Here is a 24,053-nt window from a genome sequence, read left to right as displayed (position 1 = left end):
ACGAACCTCTCATATTTTAAACATATGAGATAATTGATTGAAAAACATCAAAGATCATACAAATTTTCCGAAGGCAGCAAAAAGCCAAGTCAAAAATAGTTTTAAAGGATTAGAATCTTTTGATCAAGGTAAAATCTTTGTGAGAGTTTTTTTGAGTTTCATGTCATCTAAATGGCGAGATTAAAGGAACCGATGCTCTTTGGAATCGAAAACGAACCTCTCATATTTTTAAACATATGAGATAATTGATTGAAAAACATCAAAGATCATACAAATTTTCCAAAGGCAGCAAAATGCCAAGTCAAAAATAGTTTTAAAGGATTTGAATCTTTTGATCAAGGTAAAATCTTTGCGAGAGTTTTTTTTGAGTTTCATGTCATCTAAATGGCGAGATTAAAGGAACCGATGCTCTTTGGAATCGAAAACGAACCTCTCATATATTTAAACATAAAGATAATTGATTGAAAAACATCAAAGATCATACAAATTTTCCGAAGGCAGCAAAAAGCCAAGTCAAAAATAGTTTTAAAGGATTAGAATCTTTTGATCAAGGTAAAATCTTTGTGAGAGTTTTTTGAGTTTCATGTCATCTAAATGGCGAGATTAAAGGAACCGATGCTCTTTGGAATCGAAAACGAACCTCTCATATTTTTAAACATATGAGATAATTGATTGAAAAACATCAAAGATCATACAAATTTTCCGAAGGCAGCAAAAAGCCAAGTCAAAAATAGTTTTAAAGGATTAGAATCTTTTGATCAAGGTAAAATCTTTGTGAGAGTTTTTTTGAGTTTCATGTCATCTAAATGGCGAGATTAAAGGAACCGATGCTCTTTGGAATCGAAAACGAACCTCTCATATATTTAAACATAAAAGATAATTGATTGAAAAACATCAAAGATGATACAAATTTTCCGAAGGCAGCAAAAAGCCAAGTCAAAAATAGTTTTAAAGGATTAGAATCTTTTGATCAAGGTAAAATCTTTGTGAGAGTTTTTTTGAGTTTCATGTCATCTAAATGGCGAGATTAAAGGAACCGATGCTCTTTGGAATCGAAAACGAACCTCTCATATTTTTAAACATATGAGATAATTGATTGAAAAACATCAAAGATCATACAAATTTTCCGAAGGCAGCAAAAAGCCAAGTCAAAAATAGTTTTAAAGGATTAGAATCTTTTGATCAAGGTAAAATCTTTGTGAGAGTTTTTTGAGTTTCATGTCATCTAAATGGCGAGATTAAAGGAACCGATGCTCTTTGGAATCGAAAACGAACCTCTCATATTTTAAACATAAGATAATTGATTGAAAAACATCAAAGATGATACAAATTTTCCGAAGGCAGCAAAAAGCCAAGTCAAAAATAGTTTTAAAGGATTAGAATCTTTTGATCAAGGTAAAATCTTTGTGAGAGTTTTTTTGAGTTTCATGTCATCTAAATGGCGAGATTAAAGGAACCGATGCTCTTTGAATCGAAAACGAACCTCTCATATATTTAAACATAAAAGATAATTGATTGAAAAACATCAAAGATCATACAAATTGTATGAAGGCAGCAAAAAGCCAAGGCAAAAATAGTTTTAAAGGATTAGAATCTTTTGATCAAGGAAAAATTTTGTGAGAGTTTTTTTGAGTTTCATGTCATCTAAATGGCGAGATTAAAGGAACCGATGCTCTTTGGAATCGAAAACGAACCTCTCATATTTTTAAACATATAAGATAATTGATTGAAAAACATCAAAGATCATACAAATTTTCCGAAGGCAGCAAAAAGCCAAGGCAAAAATAGTTTTAAAGGATTAGAATCTTTTGATCAAGGTAAAATCTTTGTGAGAGTTTTTTTGAGTTTCATGTCATCTAAATGGCGAGATTAAAGGAACCGATGCTCTTTGGAATCGAAAACGAACCTCTCATATATTTAAACATAAAAGATAATTGATTGAAAAACATCAAAGATCATACAAATTTTCCGAAGGCAGCAAAAAGCCAAGGCAAAAATAGTTTTAAAGGATTAGAATCTTTTGATCAAGGTAAAATCTTTGTGAGAGTTTTTTTGAGTTTCATGTCATCTAAATGGCGAGATTAAAGGAACCGATGCTCTTTGGAATCGAAAACGAACCTCTCATATTTTTAAACATAAAAGATAATTGATTGAAAAACATCAAAGATGATACAAATTTTCCGAAGGCAGCAAAAAGCCAAGGCAAAAATAGTTTTAAAGGATTAGAATCTTTTGATCAAGGTAAAATCTTTGTGAGAGTTTTTTTGAGTTTCATGTCATCTAAATGGCGAGATTAAAGGAACCGATGCTCTTTGGAATCGAAAACGAACCTCTCATATTTTAAACATAAAGATAATTGATTGAAAAACATCAAAGATGATACAAATTTTCCGAAGGCAGCAAAAAGCCAAGTCAAAAATAGTTTTAAAGGATTAGAATCTTTTGATCAAGGTAAAATCTTTGTGAGAGTTTTTTTGAGTTTCATGTCATCTAAATGGCGAGATTAAAGGAACCGATGCTCTTTGGAATCGAAAACGAACCTCTCATATATTTAAACATAAAAGATAATTGATTGAAAAACATCAAAGATCATACAAATTTTCCGAAGGCAGCAAAAAGCCAAGTCAAAAATAGTTTTAAAGGATTAGAATCTTTTGATCAAGGTAAAATCTTTGTGAGAGTTTTTTTGAGTTTCATGTCATCTAAATGGCGAGATTAAAGGAACCGATGCTCTTTGGAATCGAAAACGAACCTCTCATATTTTTAAACATAAAGATAATTGATTGAAAAACATCAAAGATCATACAAATTTTCCGAAGGCAGCAAAAAGCCAAGTCAAAAATAGTTTTAAAGGATTAGAATCTTTTGATCAAGGTAAAATTTTTGTGAGAGTTTTTTTGAGTTTCATGTCATCTAAATGGCGAGATGAAAGGAACCGATGCTCTTTGGAATCGAAAACGAACCTCTCATATATTTAAACATAAAAGATAATTGATTGAAAAACATCAAAGATGATACAAATATTCCGAAGGCAGCAAAAAGCCAACGCAAAAATAGTTTTAAAGGATTAGAATCTTTTGATCAAGGTAAAGTCTTTGGGAGTTTTTTTGAGTTTCATGTCATCTAAATGGCGAGATTAAAGGAACCGATGCTCTTTGGAATCGAAGACGAACCTCTCATATATTTAAACATAAAAGATAGTTGATTGAAAAACATCGAAGATCATACAAATTTTCCGAAGGCAGCAAAAAGCCAAGTGAAAAATAGTTTTAAAGGTTTAGAATCTTTTGATCAAGGTAAAATCTTTGAGAGTTTTTTTGAGTTTCATGTCATCTAAATGGCGAGATTAAAGGAACCGATGCTCTTTGGAATCGAAAACGAACCTCTCATATATTTAAACATAAAAGATAATTGATTGAAAAACATCAAAGATCATACAAATTTTCCGAAGGCAGCAAAAAGCCAAGGCAAAAATAGTTTTAAAGGATTAGAATCTTTTGATCAAGGTAAAATCTTTGTGAGAGTTTTTTTGAGTTTCATGTCATCTAAATGGCGAGATTAAAGGAACCGATGCTCTTTGGAATCGAAAACGAACCTCTCATATATTTAAACATAAAAGATAATTGATTGAAAAACATCAAAGATCATACAAATTTTCCGAAGGCAGCAAAAAGCCAAGGCAAAAATAGTTTTAAAGGATTAGAATCTTTTGATCAAGGTAAAATCTTTGTGAGAGTTTTTTTGAGTTTCATGTCATCTAAATGGCGAGATTAAAGGAACCGATGCTCTTTGGAATCGAAAACGAACCTCTCATATATTTAAACATAAAAGATAATTGATTGAAAAACATCAAAGATCATACAAATTTTCCGAAGGCAGCAAAAAGCCAAGTCAAAAATAGTTTTAAAGGATTAGAATCTTTTGATCAAGGTAAAATCTTTGTGAGAGTTTTTTTGAGTTTCATGTCATCTAAATGGCGAGATTAAAGGAACCGATGCTCTTTGGAATCGAAAACGAACCTCTCATATATTTAAACATAAAGATAATTGATTGAAAAACATCAAAGATCATACAAATTTTCCGAAGGCAGCAAAAAGCCAAGTCAAAAATAGTTTTAAAGGATTAGAATCTTTTGATCAAGGTAAAATCTTTGTGAGAGTTTTTTTGAGTTTCATGTCATCTAAATGGCGAGATTAAAGGAACCGATGCTCTTTGGAATCGAAAACGAACCTCTCATATTTTAAACATAAAAGATAATTGATTGAAAAACATCAAAGATCATACAAATTTTCCGAAGGCAGCAAAAAGCCAAGTCAAAAATAGTTTTAAAGGATTAGAATCTTTTGATCAAGGTAAAATCTTTGTGAGAGTTTTTTTGAGTTTCATGTCATCTAAATGGCGAGATTAAAGGAACCGATGCTCTTTGGAATCGAAAACGAACCTCTCATATATTTAAACATAAAAGATAATTGATTGAAAAACATCAAAGATCATACAAATTTTCCGAAGGCAGCAAAAAGCCAAGTCAAAAATAGTTTTAAAGGATTAGAATCTTTTGATCAAGGTAAAATCTTTGTGAGAGTTTTTTTGAGTTTCATGTCATCTAAATGGCGAGATTAAAGGAACCGATGCTCTTTGGAATCGAAAACGAACCTCTCATATATTTAAACATATGAGATAATTGATTGAAAAACATCAAAGATCATACAAATTTTCCGAAGGCAGCAAAAAGCCAAGTCAAAAATAATTTTAAAGGATTAGAATCTTTTGATCAAGGTAAAATCTTTGTGAGAGTTTTTTTGAGTTTCATGTCATCTAAATGGCGAGATTAAAGGAACCGATGCTCTTTGGAATCGAAAACGAACCTCTCATATTTTTAAACATAAGATAATTGATTGAAAAACATCAAAGATCATACAAATTTTCCGAAGGCAGCAAAAAGCCAAGTCAAAAATAGTTTTAAAGGATTAGAATCTTTTGATCAAGGTAAAATCTTTGTGAGAGTTTTTTTGAGTTTCATGTCATCTAAATGGCGAGATTAAAGGAACCGATGCTCTTTGGAATCGAAAACGAACCTCTCATATTTTTAAACATATGAGATAATTGATTGAAAAACATCAAAGATGATACAAATTTTCCGAAGGCAGCAAAAAGCCAAGTCAAAAATAGTTTTAAAGGATTAGAATCTTTTGATCAAGGTAAAATCTTTGTGAGAGTTTTTTTGAGTTTCATGTCATCTAAATGGCGAGATTAAAGGAACCGATGCTCTTTGGAATCGAAAACGAACCTCTCATATTTTAAACATATGAGATAATTGATTGAAAAACATCAAAGATGATACAAATTTTCCGAAGGCAGCAAAAAGCCAAGTCAAAAATAGTTTTAAAGGATTAGAATCTTTTGATCAAGGTAAAATCTTTGTGAGAGTTTTTTTGAGTTTCATGTCATCTAAATGGCGAGATTAAAGGAACCGATGCTCTTTGGAATCGAAAACGAACCTCTCATATTTTAAACATAAGATAATTGATTGAAAAACATCAAAGATCATACAAATTTTCCGAAGGCAGCAAAAAGCCAAGTCAAAAATAGTTTTAAAGGATTAGAATCTTTTGATCAAGGTAAAATCTTTGTGAGAGTTTTTTTGAGTTTCATGTCATCTAAATGGCGAGATTAAAGGAACCGATGCTCTTTGGAATCGAAAACGAACCTCTCATATTTTTAAACATAAAAGATAATTGATTGAAAAACATCAAAGATCATACAAATTTTCCGAAGGCAGCAAAAAGCCAAGTCAAAAATAGTTTTAAAGGATTAGAATCTTTTGATCAAGGTAAAATCTTTGTGAGAGTTTTTTTGAGTTTCATGTCATCTAAATGGCGAGATTAAAGGAACCGATGCTCTTTGGAATCGAAAACGAACCTCTCATATATTTAAACATAAAAGATAATTGATTGAAAAACATCAAAGATCATACAAATTTTCCGAAGGCAGCAAAAAGCCAAGTCAAAAATAGTTTTAAAGGATTAGAATCTTTTGATCAAGGTAAAATCTTTGTGAGAGTTTTTTTGAGTTTCATGTCATCTAAATGGCGAGATTAAAGGAACCGATGCTCTTTGGAATCGAAAACGAACCTCTCATATATTTAAACATAAAAGATAATTGATTGAAAAACATCAAAGATCATACAAATTTTCCGAAGGCAGCAAAAAGCCAAGTCAAAAATAGTTTTAAAGGATTAGAATCTTTTGATCAAGGTAAAATCTTTGTGAGAGTTTTTTTGAGTTTCATGTCATCTAAATGGCGAGATTAAAGGAACCGATGCTCTTTGGAATCGAAAACGAACCTCTCATATATTTAAACATAAAAGATAATTGATTGAAAAACATCAAAGATCATACAAATTTTCCGAAGGCAGCAAAAAGCCAAGTCAAAAATAGTTTTAAAGGATTAGAATCTTTTGATCAAGGTAAAATCTTTGTGAGAGTTTTTTTGAGTTTCATGTCATCTAAATGGCGAGATTAAAGGAACCGATGCTCTTTGGAATCGAAAACGAACCTCTCATATATTTAAACATAAAAGATAATTGATTGAAAAACATCAAAGATGATACAAATTTTCCGAAGGCAGCAAAAAGCCAAGTCAAAAATAGTTTTAAAGGATTAGAATCTTTTGATCAAGGTAAAATCTTTGTGAGAGTTTTTTTGAGTTTCATGTCATCTAAATGGCGAGATTAAAGGAACCGATGCTCTTTGGAATCGAAAACGAACCTCTCATATATTTAAACATAAAAGATAATTGATTGAAAAACATCAAAGATGATACAAATTTTCCGAAGGCAGCAAAAAGCCAAGTCAAAAATAGTTTTAAAGGATTAGAATCTTTTGATCAAGGTAAAATCTTTGTGAGAGTTTTTTTGAGTTTCATGTCATCTAAATGGCGAGATTAAAGGAACCGATGCTCTTTGGAATCGAAAACGAACCTCTCATATATTTAAACATAAAAGATAATTGATTGAAAAACATCAAAGATGATACAAATTTTCCGAAGGCAGCAAAAAGCCAAGTCAAAAATAGTTTTAAAGGATTAGAATCTTTTGATCAAGGTAAAATTTTGTGAGAGTTTTTTTGAGTTTCATGTCATCTAAATGGCGAGATTAAAGGAACCGATGCTCTTTGGAATCGAAAACGAACCTCTCATATATTTAAACATAAAAGATAATTGATTGAAAAACATCAAAGATGATACAAATTTTCCGAAGGCAGCAAAAAGCCAAGGCAAAAATAGTTTTAAAGGATTAGAATCTTTTGATCAAGGTAAAATCTTTGTGAGAGTTTTTTTGAGTTTCATGTCATCTAAATGGCGAGATTAAAGGAACCGATGCTCTTTGGAATCGAAAACGAACCTCTCATATATTTAAACATAAAAGATAATTGATTGAAAAACATCAAAGATGATACAAATTTTCCGAAGGCAGCAAAAAGCCAAGTCAAAAATAGTTTTAAAGGATTAGAATCTTTTGATCAAGGTAAAATCTTTGTGAGAGTTTTTTTGAGTTTCATGTCATCTAAATGGCGAGATTAAAGGAACCGATGCTCTTTGGAATCGAAAACGAACCTCTCATATTTTAAACATATGAGATAATTGATTGAAAAACATCAAAGATGATACAAATTTTCCGAAGGCAGCAAAAAGCCAAGTCAAAAATAGTTTTAAAGGATTAGAATCTTTTGATCAAGGTAAAATCTTTGTGAGAGTTTTTTTGAGTTTCATGTCATCTAAATGGCGAGATTAAAGGAACCGATGCTCTTTGGAATCGAAAACGAACCTCTCATATTTTAAACATAAGATAATTGATTGAAAAACATCAAAGATGATACAAATTTTCCGAAGGCAACAAAAAGCCAAGTCAAAAATACTTTTAAAGGATTACAATCTTTTGATCAAGGTAAAATCTTTGTGAGAGTTTTTTTGAGTTTCATGTCATCTAAATGGCGAGATTAAAGAAACCGATGCTCTTTGGAATCGAAAACGAACCTCTCATATTTTTAAACATAAAAGATAATTGATTGAAAAACATCAAAGATCATACAAATTTTACGAAGGCAGCAAAAAGCCAAGTCAAAAATAGTTTTAAGGGATTAGAATCTTTTGATCAAGGTAAAATTTTTCTGAGAGTTTTTTTGAGTTTCATGTCATCTAAATGGCGAGATTAAAGGAACCGATGCTCTTTGGAATCGAAAACGAACCTCTCATATTTTTAAACATAAAAGATAATGGATTGAAAAACATCAAAGATGATACAAATTTTCCGAAGGCAGCAAAAAGCCAAGTCAAAAATAGTTTTAAAGGATTAGAATCTTTTGATCAAGGTAAAATCTTTGTGAGAGTTTTTTTGAGTTTCATGTCATCTAAATGGCGAGATTAAAGGAACCGATGCTCTTTGGAATCGAAAACGAACCTCTCATATTTTTAAACATATGAGATAATTGATTGAAAAACATCAAAGATGATACAAATTTTCCGAAGGCAACAAAAAGCCAAGTCAAAAATAGTTTTAAAGGATTAGAATCTTTTGATCAAGGTAAAATCTTTGTGAGAGTTTTTTTGAGTTTCATGTCATCTAAATGGCGAGATTAAAGGAACCGATGCTCTTTGGAATCGAAAACGAACCTCTCATATATTTAAACATAAAAGATAATTGATTGAAAAACATCAAAGATCATACAAATTTTCCGAAGGCAGCAAAAAGCCAAGTCAAAAATAGTTTTAAAGGATTAGAATCTTTTGATCAAGGTAAATTTTGTGAGAGTTTTTTTGAGTTTCATGTCATCTAAATGGCGAGATTAAAGGAACCGATGCTCTTTGGAATCGAAAACGAACCTCTCATATATTTAAACATAAAAGATAATTGATTGAAAAACATCAAAGATCATACAAATTTTCCGAAGGCAGCAAAAAGCCAAGGCAAAAATAGTTTTAAAGGATTAGAATCTTTTGATCAAGGTAAAATCTTTGTGAGAGTTTTTTTGAGTTTCATGTCATCTAAATGGCGAGATTAAAGGAACCGATGCTCTTTGGAATCGAAAACGAACCTCTCATATATTTAAACATAAAAGATAATGATTGAAAAACATCAAAGATCATACAAATTTTCCGAAGGCAGCAAAAAGCCAAGTCAAAAATAGTTTTAAAGGATTAGAATCTTTTGATCAAGGTAAAATCTTTGTGAGAGTTTTTTTGAGTTTCATGTCATCTAAATGGCGAGATTAAAGGAACCGATGCTCTTTGGAATCGAAAACGAACCTCTCATATATTTAAACATAAAAGATAATGATTGAAAAACATCAAAGATGATACAAATTTTCCGAAGGCAGCAAAAAGCCAAGGCAAAAATAGTTTTAAAGGATTAGAATCTTTTGATCAAGGTAAAATCTTTGTGAGAGTTTTTTTGAGTTTCATGTCATCTAAATGGCGAGATTAAAGGAACCGATGCTCTTTGGAATCGAAAACGAACCTCTCATATATTTAAACATAAAAGATAATTGATTGAAAAACATCAAAGATGATACAAATTTTCCGAAGGCAGCAAAAAGCCAAGTCAAAAATAGTTTTAAAGGATTAGAATCTTTTGATCAAGGTAAAATCTTTGTGAGAGTTTTTTTGAGTTTCATGTCATCTAAATGGCGAGATTAAAGGAACCGATGCTCTTTGGAATCGAAAACGAACCTCTCATATATTTAAACATAAAAGATAATTGATTGAAAAACATCAAAGATGATACAAATTTTCCGAAGGCAGCAAAAAGCCAAGTCAAAAATAGTTTTAAAGATTAGAATCTTTTGATCAAGGAAAAATCTTTGTGAGAGTTTTTTTGAGTTTCATGTCATCTAAATGGCGAGATGAAAGGAACCGATGCTCTTTGGAATCGAAAACGAACCTCTCATATTTTTAAACATAAAAGATAATTGATTGAAAAACATCGAAGATGATACAAATTTTCCGAAGGCAGCAAAAAGCCAAGTCAAAAATAGTTTTAAAGATTAGAATCTTTTGATCAAGGAAAAATCTTTGTGAGAGTTTTTTTGAGTTTCATGTCATCTAAATGGCGAGATTAAAGGAACCGATGCTCTTTGGAATCGAAAACGAACCTCTCATATTTTTAAACATATGAGATAATTGATTGAAAAACATCAAAGATGATACAAATTTTCCGAAGGCAGCAAAAAGCCAAGTCAAAAATAGTTTTAAAGGATTAGAATCTTTTGATCAAGGTAAAATCTTTGTGAGAGTTTTTTTGAGTTTCATGTCATCTAAATGGCGAGATTAAAGGAACCGATGCTCTTTGGAATCGAAAACGAACCTCTCATATTTTAAACATATGAGATAATTGATTGAAAAACATCAAAGATGATACAAATTTTCCGAAGGCAACAAAAAGCCAAGTCAAAAATAGTTTTAAAGGATTAGAATCTTTTGATCAAGGTAAAATCTTTGTGAGAGTTTTTTTGAGTTTCATGTCATCTAAATGGCGAGATTAAAGGAACCGATGCTCTTTGGAATCGAAAACGAACCTCTCATATTTTTAAACATAAAAGATAATTGATTGAAAAACATCAAAGATGATACAAATTTTCCGAAGGCAGCAAAAAGCCAAGTCAAAAATAGTTTTAAAGGATTAGAATCTTTTGATCAAGGTAAAATCTTTGTGAGAGTTTTTTTGAGTTTCATGTCATCTAAATGGCGAGATTAAAGGAACCGATGCTCTTTGGAATCGAAAACGAACCTCTCATATATTTAAACATATGAGATAATTGATTGAAAAACATCAAAGATCATACAAATTTTCCGAAGGCAGCAAAAAGCCAAGTCAAAAATAGTTTTAAAGGATTAGAATCTTTTGATCAAGGTAAAATCTTTGTGAGAGTTTTTTTGAGTTTCATGTCATCTAAATGGCGAGATTAAAGGAACCGATGCTCTTTGGAATCGAAAACGAACCTCTCATATATTTAAACATATGAGATAATTGATTGAAAAACATCAAAGATCATACAAATTTTCCGAAGGCAGCAAAAAGCCAAGTCAAAAATAGTTTTAAAGGATTAGAATCTTTTGATCAAGGTAAAATCTTTGTGAGAGTTTTTTTGAGTTTCATGTCATCTAAATGGCGAGATTAAAGGAACCGATGCTCTTTGGAATCGAAAACGAACCTCTCATATATTTAAACATAAAAGATAATTGATTGAAAAACATCAAAGATCATACAAATTTTCCGAAGGCAGCAAAAAGCCAAGTCAAAAATAGTTTTAAAGGATTAGAATCTTTTGATCAAGGTAAAATCTTTGTGAGAGTTTTTTTGAGTTTCATGTCATCTAAATGGCGAGATTAAAGGAACCGATGCTCTTTGGAATCGAAAACGAACCTCTCATATTTTTAAACATATGAGATAATTGATTGAAAAACATCAAAGATGATACAAATTTTCCGAAGGCAACAAAAAGCCAAGTCAAAAATAGTTTTAAAGGATTAGAATCTTTTGATCAAGGTAAAATCTTTGTGAGAGTTTTTTTGAGTTTCATGTCATCTAAATGGCGAGATTAAAGGAACCGATGCTCTTTGGAATCGAAAACGAACCTCTCATATATTTAAACATAAAAGATAATTGATTGAAAAACATCAAAGATGATACAAATTTTCCGAAGGCAGCAAAAAGCCAAGGCAAAAATAGTTTTAAAGGTTTAGAATCTTTTGATCAAGGTAAAATCTTTGTGAGAGTTTTTTTGAGTTTCATGTCATCTAAATGGCGAGATTAAAGGAACCGATGCTCTTTGGAATCGAAAACGAACCTCTCATATATTTAAACATAAAAGATAATTGATTGAAAAACATCAAAGATGATACAAATTTTCCGAAGGCAGCAAAAAGCCAAGTCAAAAATAGTTTTAAAGGATTAGAATCTTTTGATCAAGGTAAAATTTTTGTGAGAGTTTTTTTGAGTTTCATGTCATCTAAATGGCGAGATGAAAGGAACCGATGCTCTTTGGAATCGAAAACGAACCTCTCATATATTTAAACATAAAAGACAATTGATTGAAAAACATCAAAGATGATACAAATTTTATGAAGGCAGCAAAAAGCCAAGGCAAAAATAGTTTTAAAGGTTTAGAATCTTTTGATTAAGGTAAAATCTTTGTCTTCTCATTTGTTGTCTTTGTATTTATATTTAGGTGAGAGAAGAAATGTAATTTTGAACTGCATTTAATATTGGCATCTCTAGGAACTGAATCAAAAATTGTGCCCTTAAATAAAGTGGGTTTTTTTGTCCTTTATCGTAGCTAAACAAAGTTGTCAAGCCTCCTTCATCCTGCTGCCTGAAAATGAACAGAGGAAATATGCTGGAAATAACAGCCAAATCCCACAAAACTGCGATAACATAATGAAAGAAATATGGAATGAATCTACTCACCTTCTTTTCTGCAAAGGTTTCTTTCAGAGTAATCCGTGACAAAGTGAAATGAAAGTGTTTTCGTTTTTGACGAGTGAAACCTCCCAGCCATGGACGGCCGTCGGGAATAAACTCGGGCAAAAGGGTTTGAGAAATGTTATAAGAAATTCTGGGAATCTTTTCTTCGCCGTAAATCCATAAATTTCTCCAAACATAGATCCGTCAACGCCAGACCATTTCCTATCGCCCGAATCACCCAACCATACACTTTGACTATTCGGGACCAACAGACCTCGACTTGCTTTCCGCAACGGAACGGGTTGCGGTAATCTTCGGAATAAGGAGGGGGGTCTTTTTTTTTAAATTGAAATTTTACAAACAATTTTTCTTTTCAGAATCGGACATCTCCATAGCCGAAAACGTGGGATTCGATAAAAACAATTTTTTTTTTCTAAAGGGATGGACGGGTCCCTTTACGTCTCCGCCATGTGAATTTACGGAATTTACCGAATGCCGTCTCCTTCTTTTTTTTTTTTTTTCTTTTCTACCCACAAGGGGACAAACAAGGACAGACATAGGTATTAAGTCGATTACATGGACCCCAGTGCGTAACTGGTACTTAATTTACCGACCCCGAAAGGATAAAAAGCAAAGTCGACCTCGGCGGAATTTGAACTCAGAACGTAACGGCAGACGAAACACCACAAACTTCTCATTCTTTATTTTGGCACAACAGGGCCATAACACACAGAGGGGACAGTACAAGGACTGACTGGACATTACGGTGGGGATATAAAACATTTGAACGAACGAAGGAAGGATGAATTCTAATAATGGGGGTGAAAATGGATGCATGCTATCCACTCGCAAGCAGAATAAATTTTAAATGTTTTTCTTTTTTCTCTTTTATTCCGTTTTGTATCAGTATTATAGTCATTAAATTTGCTTTTCCCCACCCTTTTATGTACGGTATTTGGTCCTCATAATCAATCACTGGCGGCAAGTCATCAAACTCCACGCGTTCTCCTTCTGGGTCGATCTTATTTCCAAATAATTCTCCCAGTTCTTCACATCCTTCTTTGTCAATCACAATTGCCTTGCTGTTTCTCTGGATAATATTCCGTCGTTAACTTCTAAGGCGGCAGGAGCTGGCAGAACCGTTAGCACGCCGGGCGAAATGTTTGGCGGTATTCCGTCCGTCCCTACGTTCTGAGTTCAAATTCCACCAAGATCGACTTTGCCTTTCATCCTTTCGGGGTCAATTAAATAAGTACCAGTCACGCACTGAGGGTCGATATAATCGACTTAATCCGTTTGTCTGTCCTTGTTTGTCCCCTCTGTGTTTAGCCCCTTGTGGGTAGTAAAGAAATAGATATTTCGTCTGCCGCTACGTTCTGAGTTCAAATCCCGCCGAGGTCGACTTTGCCTTTCATCCTTTCGGGGTCGATTAAATAAGTACCAGTTACGCACTGGGGTCGATATAATCGACTTAATCCGTTTGTCTGTCCTTGTTTGTCCCCTTTGTGTTTAGCCCCTTGTGGGTAGTAAAGAAATAGGTATTTCGTCTGCCGCTACGTTCTGAGTTCAGATCCCGCCGAGGTCGACTTTGCCTTTCATCCTTTCGGGGTCAATTAAATAAGTACCAGTTACGCACTGGGGTCGATGTAATCGACTTAATCCGTTTGTTTGTCCCCTCTGTGTTTAGCCCCTTGTGGGTAGTAAAGAAATAGATAATATTCCGTTATTAACTTCACTCTCGCAACCGTCTTCATTTTGGTTATTCTCTTTTTCAATTTCCGTGTTTTTCGAATATGTCACCATCTGCCATTTCTTCTTTTTTGGTTCTTATTTGTTCCTGTTTTTCCAATTGGTTTTCTACTTTGGTTTCCCTTGTTGCCATTGTTGGAATCTCCTGCTGTGTCTCTTCCAGTTTATTTTCCTTCCTCTTTGGACCCTTTGGCGGTGAGTCCACGTATTCCTTCCTTTTTCTTTTTACCTATTCACCACCTTATTATATTCTTCCTCCACCTTCTCTGGACATTGGTCACTCACTCGCTGGGGTCGCCGCTTCGACATTTTGCTCCTGCTCGTTGCCCCTTGTTGCTGCTATTCCTGTTAATCTTTCTCGTCGTTCTGGGCCACACCTTGCTCTCATGTGTCCCCTTGCTCCACACTGGTAACAGGTCGGAGCTCTTCCCCCCATCACTAACTCTTAATTTCACCAAGTCTTGCAATGTCACCTTGTATCACCACCTCTTTCGTTCTCGTTACTTTTAAAACTTTCGCCGCCTCCTCTTCCGTGTTGTACTTAATGCCTCTACGTTCTGAGTTCAAATTCCGCCGAGGTCAACAACCTTGGCTATACACACCATCAAGTAAACCGCAGTCAGCATTTTGTTGATCCAGTCAACCCATCAGTCCACACTCAAAATATTGAGCGTTTATGGCGAATGCTCTAGAATAGTATAATTCGATCTGGAATGGGGCCCGAATACCTGAAGCAGTAGGTCGCTCGGTTCCTTTTCCTAGGGGCTGCCTCACCACCAACCCAGCGACTTCATAAGTTTCTTGTGGGGGCTGCAACATTATATCCATGTTCCTGAAGACAAGGAAGACTATACACAAAAATTATTTTAATTAGTATCTTTTAAAACACACAACTGAGGCCCTATGGGTCCCAAATCAAAAGATGGTTGAAGTGTATTACTGGATCATCGGGTGATATGAAATTGCCCAAGTTCATCCCCGCCAAATTACAACAGCGTACATGGCGGAGGTTTTAGTTGTAAAAAAAAAAAAAAGAACATTCTCATTTCACTTTGTCACAGATTACTCTGAAAGAAACCTTTGCAGAAAGATGAGTAGATTCAGTCCATATTTCTTTCATTATGTTATCGCAGTTGTGTGAGATTTGGCTGTTGTTTCTAGCATATTTTTCTCTGTTCATTCGCACACAAGCCGTTCATTTTAACTTTTAGACAGAGGAATGCAGCGGCGAGGGTTGTATGAATCAATTTCGGAGTTTCCTCACAGAAAATTAGAAATGAATTATTTTTAACCAATGCAATAGGTGGACGTACGCGTGTCACTGAAGCCATTCATTCATTCATAAAGTATATAAAACCGGGAACGAACACAGAATTAAGACTGTTGGGGCTACACAAAATCTACCCGACGACTTAGTTTACACATATTGGATCTTTTCGGTTTGAACGGCAGTTTTTAACACAATTTCTAGTTAACTAAACACTTTTAAACTTTGTATACTGGTAGAATGTGTTTATAAAACATCATTTTTTTCTTGGCTTTATTGAGAAAATTCTATAATTTGTAAGATATTTCGTCTGAAATTTCGAGCATTTCGGCAATTTTAACCAATCGTTCACCTCCATTTGGGGTGAAAATATACTGTGCTGTATGAATATGTCCCTCGTTTAAGAAACAGATTGGGTTTATTTACATTTTCGAAGAAAAAAGATATCCTTCCCCCACCCCTAACCCTAATCCTAATCCTAAAATAGATTGAAATGCAATAGATCGATACTAGGGTTATAATTATGGGTGACATTTTCATTTGACACCGCTAGAAAAAAATCCCATTTCCTATAGCGGTGTCGTATGAAATTGTCACCCATAATTATGACCCTAGTATCGATCTATTGCATTGCAATCTATTTTAGGATTAGCGTTGGGGTTAGGGGTGGGGGAAGGGTATCTTTTTTTCTTCGCAAATGTAAATAAACCCAATCTGTTTCTTAAACAAGGGACATATTCATACAGCACGGAATCTTTTCCCCCCAAACGGAGGTGAGCGATTGGTTAAAATTGCCGGAATGCTCGATTTTAAAGTGGAAATATGTTACAACATATGGAATTTTCTCAATAAAGCCAAGAAAAAATGATGTTTTATAAACACATTCTACCAGTATACGAAGTTTAAAAGTGTTTAGTTAACTAGAAATTGTGTTGACATTTGCCGTTCAAAAGGAAAAGATCCAAATTTTCTAAGTCACGGGTGTGAGGAAATGCTTAGAAATCGAGTTAAGTCTTAACATATAAAAACGGTAATGAGGACGGGTTGTCTCCCCTGTACCTGAAGATAAGCCAACGCTTATAACCCGAAAAGGCTTAAACAAGGTGATCCAATTTCCCAGTTGGTACTGCTTGAAGTGGACACATTTAGAAAAAAACTTCAGATCTTTTCGGTTTGACCGGCAGTTTTTTAAAATAATTTCCACGTAACTAAACACTTTTAAACTTCCTATACTGGTAGAATGTGTTTTATAAACATCTTTTTCTATTGGTCTTATTGAGAAAATTCTATAGTTTGTGAGATATTTGTTGTTTTTTTTCTTCAATTTCTGCAATTTCAACCAATCAATGACATTTATTGAGGTGAAAACATTCTGTGCCGTATGAATATGTCCCTCGTTTATAAAGACTTTCAGTATACAATATATGTTGGGGACAGAAAAAGATTGTTTGGCTGGACCCGTTCCTTTTCTTCTTTCTCCTTTTATCTATACCTACAGTGTTGGGTACACATCTGCAGATATACTCTGTAGGACAGTATATATAGCATTGAAGTAAAGCACTGTTGACATACCAGTAATTCACTGGGATTTACTCAAAGCCAGTCTGTTTCAACAGAAATATTCTTCTTTTGTTTTAATCAGTTTTGAAAGTAATGAGGAATTAAGTAAAATCGGTTTGTCATTATTAAGCTGGTGTTTGGGCATAACATGGAATCTTGATACCAAATTCAATTCCATGAATAATTTTCTACAGTCACTTAAACAAGCAAATTTCATTTCTTTTTATTCTGTAAGTAAAAATTCTTCCCCAAACTACAGAATATTCAAAAGCCTGTTCCTCAGAGGAAGTTATTCTATGATACAATAAATGGAAATATTAATTTAAAACAATATTTGTGATAGAAACAATGAATTAAAACATTGCATTGTAATTAAGAGAAATTAATTAGGAAATTATTTTTTCATTGAGTGATGATAAATTATTTGCTTACTTCTAACAGAAATTTAAAGAATAGCCTCGTCTGGCACCTGTGTCGGTGGCACATAAAATCACCCACTACACTCTCGGAGTGGTTGGCGTTAGGAAGGGCATCCAGCTGTAGAAACACTGCCAGATCTGACTGGCCTGGTGCAGCCTTCGGGCTCCCCAGACCCCAGTTGAACCGTCCAACCCATGCTAGCATGGAAAACGGACGCTAAATGATGATGATGATTTCCAAGAAATTTCAACAGATGGTTCAACTGCATCATCAGGTAAATTCTTTCTGTTTACTTATATTAAATATTATGCCAGTGTCACGTAACTACCACCTGTGCTGGTGTCACACAAATGGCACCCGTGCCAGTGGCACATAGAAAGCACCCATTACACTCTTGGAGTGGTTGGTGCTGGGAAGGGCCTTGAACTGTAGAAAGCATGTCAAATCAGATGGAACCTGGTGCAGCCCCCACCAGCTTACCAGTTCCAAGTCGACCAGTCCAATCCATGCCAGCATGGAAAGCAGATGCTAAATGATGATGATGATTTAGAAAATGAGATGACAAAGGAACTTACAGCTGTTTCTTCTATAAGATGCAATGGACTCTTAGCTGAGTGCTGAACGGCACCTTGTAGTTTCATCAGAGCCTCAAATAAGAAGGGCAGCTTATTTGGGAGAAGAATTATAATTATGCATCGCCTTACTGGCTCCCAGAACTGCCTGACTGGCCCTCGTGCCGGTTACACCAGCAGCCCCAGCACCATCAGTGCAAGTTCCAACAACAGCGGTGGCAGCGATGCCAACACCAACAAACACACCACTGTCAACACCTGACCATGGAGATACATCAGCTCTACCACTAATTTTCAAACAACACCTCTCCAACCACAGATCCTCCTCCAGGATACCGGAAAGGGGATTCATCACATCATTAGCGAGCCATGTATGGCAGCTAATGGACTGTGGGATTCCATACACAATATCATGGAGAATCCTAGAAAATCCAAGCCCATGCATAAAGGGGACCAAGCATTGTAAATTATGTATAGCGGAACAGGCAAGGATCCTAAAGGACACCCTTGACCCAGGGAACATGCTAAACACCTAATCTGATTTAGGATGAATCAGTAAAAATATATATGATAGAATCCACCCTACTATTAGAAAGAAGCTAAACATAAACTTATGATCCGGCACAGGCAAGGTAATTATCTGGTTCCATATGCGTCAAAGCAAAAACACCTCATTCCTACAACTTTACATCAACAACTACTACACCTCCATATCACCAATCCTCCTTAAGGATGCCCTGACTCTAGCTAAAAACCTAACCAACATAATCTCCTTAGAAATTGATGTAATTCTATCTACCAGGTAGACTTTCATATCCTTTGATAATAAGCTTTGGTCCTGTGCTAACCTCAATACTAATAGAAACAACTTCTTTGATATAACCATGGGCTCATCCGACTCTGCTCAGGTAATGGATCTAGTCAGACTGTACCTCCTTCAACAGCTCCACACACAATTCACCCACATCAAAAGTGGTTTATGTAGAGATGGCCAAAATCTGCATTAGAAAGAAAAAGAAAACTCTTACTTAAATTCTTCGCCAACTTTAACCTATCTATTTCTTTTGAAAACTCTTACAACCCTTTAGTGTTCGCATTATTCTACCAAAATTTTCATCCACATTGCCTTGAACTAATCAGGCATTATCTTGTAGCTTTGAGATTTTGATGAGGTAGCTGTTAATTTTTAAAACGATATTGTAGGGTTGGTGTGAGAGACCAGATCTGGACATTTTGAACATAAAACAGGCAGAATACTTTTGGCCGTATATGGCCGGTTTAAATGCTAAAGAGTTAAACTCTTCCCATATCATAAACCCAATCAATACCTTAAGTACATCAACACAGAATCTAGCCACCATAAATCTACTTTCAAGAGTATAATCAAAGGCATATCCATCAGAATATCTGATCTATTTGCCACTGAGGAAATCTTAAATAACTACGCCTCTTACTACAACCAACCTCTAGCTGGGCTTCTCCAAGGAGATTAGATTTATAGCCAATGCTAGACTTCAAGAACACCTCTCTAAATTTAACTCTAGATGAGCATGCCCACATATTGGATACTCAAACCCTCACACAATATTTAGACAATCTCGCCTGCCTAGCACCCACACACACAAGACTCAATCTAAGAATATTAACACGAAACCCTCCAACTCTCCTCTAACATACACAAGAAATTACACCTCCCCAAATTTGCCTAATAAAAGTAGCGGGAGATCTATTCTCTGGTACACACCTCCATTCGCTTTAAATGTTACGGGCCTTGCTAGAGCTTTCTTTAAAATAGTAGGTTCTAATTTCCTACGTAACCACAGGTATCATTCTATCTTTAACAGATCCACTTTAAAATTATCCTATTCCTCTACACCAAATAGCGAATCTATTATGAGCTCATCTAACAAGCGTAAACTTAGCTCTCACCATCTAAATGCATGCAACCCTATCCTAGACCTACACAACGAGAACACTAACACCGATCGCAATAATATAAGAAATGCGCCTGGCCCTAACGCTTTGAATGGCTTAAACATAGATAATATAATCCTTGCTTTGGAGGAAAATGGGTGCACAGTTGAAACCAACGCTAATACTAATAGGAATACCGATACTAACAATACTAACTATATTATAACCACTACAACTACTAATACCTCTACCATAACTAATAATAACACCAGCAATAAGACAACCACCAATGGCAATATTACCATTACCGAAAATAATACTATTACTAACACTCTTACCATAAACGCTACTACTAATAGTTACAATAATAACACTAACACCATCACCACCACTACCAATGCTACTACTACTACTACTAGTAATAATAATAACTATGATAGCTATAATGGCAGTAATAATAATAATGGTAATGATGGCAGTGATATTGACAGAAATAACAGCAATGATAACAACAATATCATGAACGAATCACCTAATACAAACTAAGTGTTTAACTTGTCTGCTAGAAGTAGTACTATTTCATCCCTCTCTCCAACTAACCATCACAGAATAGATAACTGCAGCTTCAGATCTGGGACTGAATGCCCACTGCAAGCCCAATGCAAAACATTCAACATGGTATACCAATGCACTGTCCACAACATATTAGATAACTCCAATAATTACTATATTGGATCAAACAAAGATATTCTGCACATTGAAACTCATTTAAATATAAAGAGCAATTCCACATCACAAACCAGTCCCATACACCATCTGATTAATAGAAAAATACAATATAGACTTTCCTGGGCTATAATAGACTCTGACATCCCATGTCAGGACCTGCACTCCATTTGTGGACTCTGCTTAAAAGAAGCCCTCAAAATTTGAACCCATAACTCACCACAATTGGTTAACAAACACAACAAAGCCTTCACAATATGTAAATGTAAATTCTTCTGCACTTTTAATTTCTTCCATAAATCCAAATGTAAACTTACCCCCCTCCATGGTCGTTAATACATACCCTTGTATATCTCTTTAGTACCTTAAAAGATAACTGTTAAATCTTTAATTTATTTAATATTCCCCCATAAGGATACAAAGACAGGGAGAGCCCACCCTGGTCCACCAGGAGTCACTACTGATATGCTTAAAATATCTGGCAGATTCTGTCACAGAACTAGAAAATAAATTCTAGTTGTGGAAGAGAAACCTGGAATCTAAGAGTGATTTAAGGTTAACTTAGCAAAGGGCCTTAAGGTTAACTTAAGTAAACAAAGAGGATCCTTCTCCCATCAGGTAAATGGTCCTGCTCAGTATATAGGAAAGGTGTAGGCAGGAATTCTATACAGTGTACACAGTGCAAGCTATGGACACACAAGAGGTGCAGTGGAGTATTAGGAAGATTATCAGAGAAGGTAGTGTTTGTTTGTGGAAGATGCGTGGGAACCATAAAAATTAGAGATACTTAGGAAACTGATTTTCTCAAATGCTCTGGAGTCTCTTCAGAGGCAGTGGATAATTTCAGCTACTTAGGGGATCTAATTAGCTGTGGGGGGAGGATGCATGGAAAGTGTAATTGCTAGAATAAGAATAGGATGGAGAAAATTCAGAAACCAAAGATCTCTAGTGCATTGAGAGAAAAGTTGGGCATAAGAGGAATTAGATGCAGCGTGCAAGAGAGAAGAGTGTACTGGTTTGGTGATGTGATGCAAATGGGTGAGGACAGTTGCATAAAGAAGTATCCATCATTTAAAGTGGATGGAGCTCGTGAAAGAGGGAGACCCAGGAATATATGGGACAAAGTATTGGGGCTCAGTCTCAAGACACTGAGCCTTATGAAGGAGACAAGAAAGAACCGAGATATCTGGCAGCTTGCTGTACTCCAGAAGACCCATCCACCACAGCAGAGTTGATACTGGTGCTGGTGCCATTTCAAAAGCACCAACTACACTCTGTAAAGTGGTTGGCATTAAGAAGGGCTTCCCGCTGTGGAAACCATGCCAGAGCAGACAGTGGGAGCTGGTGTGGCCTTATCAGCTCCTGTCAAACTCTCCAAGACATGCCAACATGGCAAACAAACTTTCAATGACGATGATGATGATGATATACAGGTCACCAGCAGCAGCATATTCTTTTACCATTTGTTTTCCATGCTGGCATGGCTCGGATGCTTGGATACAATCTGGCACAACCAACAACTGTATTCTGCTCTAAAGTCAGCTTTGGTAGGTGTTTCCAGGACACCACCACCACTATTTCAATACTCCCACTACTACTGCTCTGTTTAATATTTCCATATTCCTTGTCTAAACCCAAAAATTAGTCAAAATATTCCTGTTTTTTTTTTTGTTTTTTTTTTCAAAATTTTCAACAGGAAAAAGGTTCATAATATTTTTGTTGTTCTGAAATATTTGATTTCTGTTTGGCCTCTAGAATCGGTCCATGTTACATGGTCACCAATGGGAGACAAGGAATTATTTAAAATTGTTCCAGTCACAAATGGACCAGAATATGACGACATCCAGGCCACTTTCCGTCGGAATTTGCCTTCCTATCGTATAATCAAAGTTTGTATTTTCATTTCTGTTTATAAACAATATTTGATGGCTTATTGTTAAAACAAAATGTTAAGAGACATTTTGTTTGTATGAAAGATTTAAATCTCATTGTATGAACCTATTTTGGGATGGTTCTATGTGTTTTTGGATATTCACAAGAAATCTTTGCTCAACAAAAATACCTCTGCTTTAACTTCTTGCATTGAATTGTAAATGCAACACCATTTTGCAGCTAAACTATTATGCCTTACCAAAATTTACAGCCGAATCAAAATTGGTATCAAATAAAAAAGAAAAAAAAAAGCAGATAGGGTTGGGGGTTTTCACCACAAACGTTATTTCCTTGTCAAAGAAGTGAATTGATTGTTTTTTCATAAATGTATTTTCCTTTTCTACAGATTGAGAGAATTCAAAATAAAACATTGTACCAGGGATACCAAGCATTGAAAAAAAAGTTTGAGGAAGAAAATCCAAAGATTACAAATGAAGTTGATGGCCTTTGGCATGGTACTGCTGAAGGAGCTGTTGAGGGAATAAATAAATCAGGATTCAACCGTAGCTATTGTGGTAGAAATGGTAAGTATATTATAATCAACATCATCATCTACCCACCCTTCCTATTGTCCTGAGCTGGACAGACTGTCACTGTCCACATTGATTGCTGTTTAGAATCCTTTCTCACTCAGAGAGGACAGAGGATGTCATGTTGCTCACACATTCCATGTTTGGCATCGTTTCTACTGCCAGGTCCCCTTCCTAATATCTTCTGCTCTAGAGTAACCAGGTGTATTTTATTATTGTGGAACCAACACTTTTACTTGATTTTCTTGCTGGATGGGAGGAAGGGGCTGCCCATCCCCTTTTCAGACCCTTCTAAACTGTGGGGATTGGTTAGCATTAATGCTTCTCTTTAATCTTTGTAAATCAACAATTGCAAGAAAGGCATTAGAAGGGGTGTTGTTGATTGCTAGATTTACATATCAGGTTGCTCTTGTGCACCACTGGTACCATGTAATCCAGTACAACCTTTTGCATGGTCGGGTCGTTGGTGACTTAACGCCACCGAGCATTGCTTAGTTGGGAGGGTGATTGTTGGACACCCTGCGGGACCAAAATAAGACCCGTTAAAGGGCAAAGAACTGCTCTCGTAGTCAATGGTCATTCAAGACTGTGTGTTAAGGTAGCATGATACTCTTTAGCTTTGGTTAGCAACCTTCCTTGAGATGGTGTCTAAATAAAAATACTTTAGGAGTAGATGGTTTACCTGTCGCCCAGTTTTGCACTCCTACCTAGCTTATTGGTTTGAAAAGAGCACCGCAACCAGATATTAGAAGAGTGTGAGTTCGATCCTCATGGCTGGCTGCTGGCAAATTGTTTTGCTCTTAAAAGGATTTTATACTTTATATATATATATATAACAGGAAGGTTTACGAGAATAAACAAAAGACGAAGGGAGGTGAAGTACAAACAAACAAATGTATTAGTATAGCGCTCAGGAATAGAAA

The 24,053-nt window shown here is 35.0% G+C and overlaps 1 protein-coding gene across 2 annotated transcripts in view; it reads left to right on the top strand.

Moving 5' to 3' along the window:
• LOC115210484 (protein mono-ADP-ribosyltransferase PARP14-like) overlaps positions 1 to 24,053 on the top strand; it is a 303,268-nt gene that overhangs the window by 54,338 nt on the left and 224,877 nt on the right. Inside the window, exon 12 of one of the 2 annotated variants that reach the window (XM_036508815.1) lies at positions 22,424 to 22,511. The exons of the other annotated variant lie outside the window; for it this stretch is intronic. The gene's annotated coding sequence lies outside the window, so the exon portion shown is untranslated. Of the gene's footprint in view, positions 1 to 22,423; positions 22,512 to 24,053 lie in introns of those variants that run through there. 2 annotated transcript variants of the gene reach the window in all.

This window comes from Octopus sinensis, linkage group LG1 (genome assembly GCF_006345805.1).
Source record: "Octopus sinensis linkage group LG1, ASM634580v1, whole genome shotgun sequence".
Taxonomy (NCBI): domain Eukaryota; kingdom Metazoa; phylum Mollusca; class Cephalopoda; order Octopoda; family Octopodidae; genus Octopus; species Octopus sinensis.
This window is presented reverse-complemented; position numbering and strand designations above follow the sequence as displayed.